Genomic DNA, 716 nt, shown 5'->3' on the forward strand with positions numbered 1-716 from the left:
AAGTTATGTTATTCATTTTCTGATTTCATGACTTCTATGCAATAGATATTTAGATTTATGATATTTCTTGCTTTCTACTCCATGAGCATTTGCTGACATGGATGGAACTCAAAGGGCTGAGTCCTCAAAAGACCCTTAAAATTCAGGAGTGCTGGAAGCCTTAACTGTCCTGTGGCGACTTAAATCAGAGACTGGCTAAGGTGCCATGTCTTGGACTTATCTTCATATACACAAATGTTTTTTCTGGTGATATATCCCCTCCTCACAACCCCGTCAGATCTTTAGTGGCCAATCACAGATAAGGCACCAATATCTTGGACTTATCTTCATATATACAAATGCTTCTTCTGGTGATACATCCCCACCTTACAACCCTGTGACACCTTTAGTGGCCAATTAGCTTTTAGAGAATTTTGACCAATCACAAGCCATAAATCTTCATCAGCTGAATTTTTTGTAAACACAACATTGTGTCCAGCCTTTGGCATAATGAAACTCTTAACTAGTATCTTCCAAGAATTAATAAAACAGGAGATACATTGGAGATTCTTTATAAAGTACAATTACCTTATTAACAGGCTGCATTAGTATTGACTCGAGAGGATAGCTGATATTGCAATGATTTTCTTACCTATTGCCAGTTTAACAGATAATATGTTACGAAAGTTTTGAAGAATAATTATTTCTGAATTTTCATGATGACCACCCATTCCCCT

At 36.5% G+C, this 716-nt stretch overlaps 1 protein-coding gene across 1 annotated transcript in view; it reads right to left on the reverse strand.

Annotated features, from left to right (window-relative positions):
• Positions 1 to 716, reverse strand: part of LOC119589339 (zinc finger protein 236-like) — a gene marked incomplete in the record, with an annotated part of 34,598 nt that overhangs the window by 27,307 nt on the left and 6,575 nt on the right.

The sequence above is a fragment of the Penaeus monodon genome, chromosome 25 (genome assembly GCF_015228065.2).
Source record: "Penaeus monodon isolate SGIC_2016 chromosome 25, NSTDA_Pmon_1, whole genome shotgun sequence".
NCBI lineage: Eukaryota > Metazoa > Arthropoda > Malacostraca > Decapoda > Penaeidae > Penaeus > Penaeus monodon.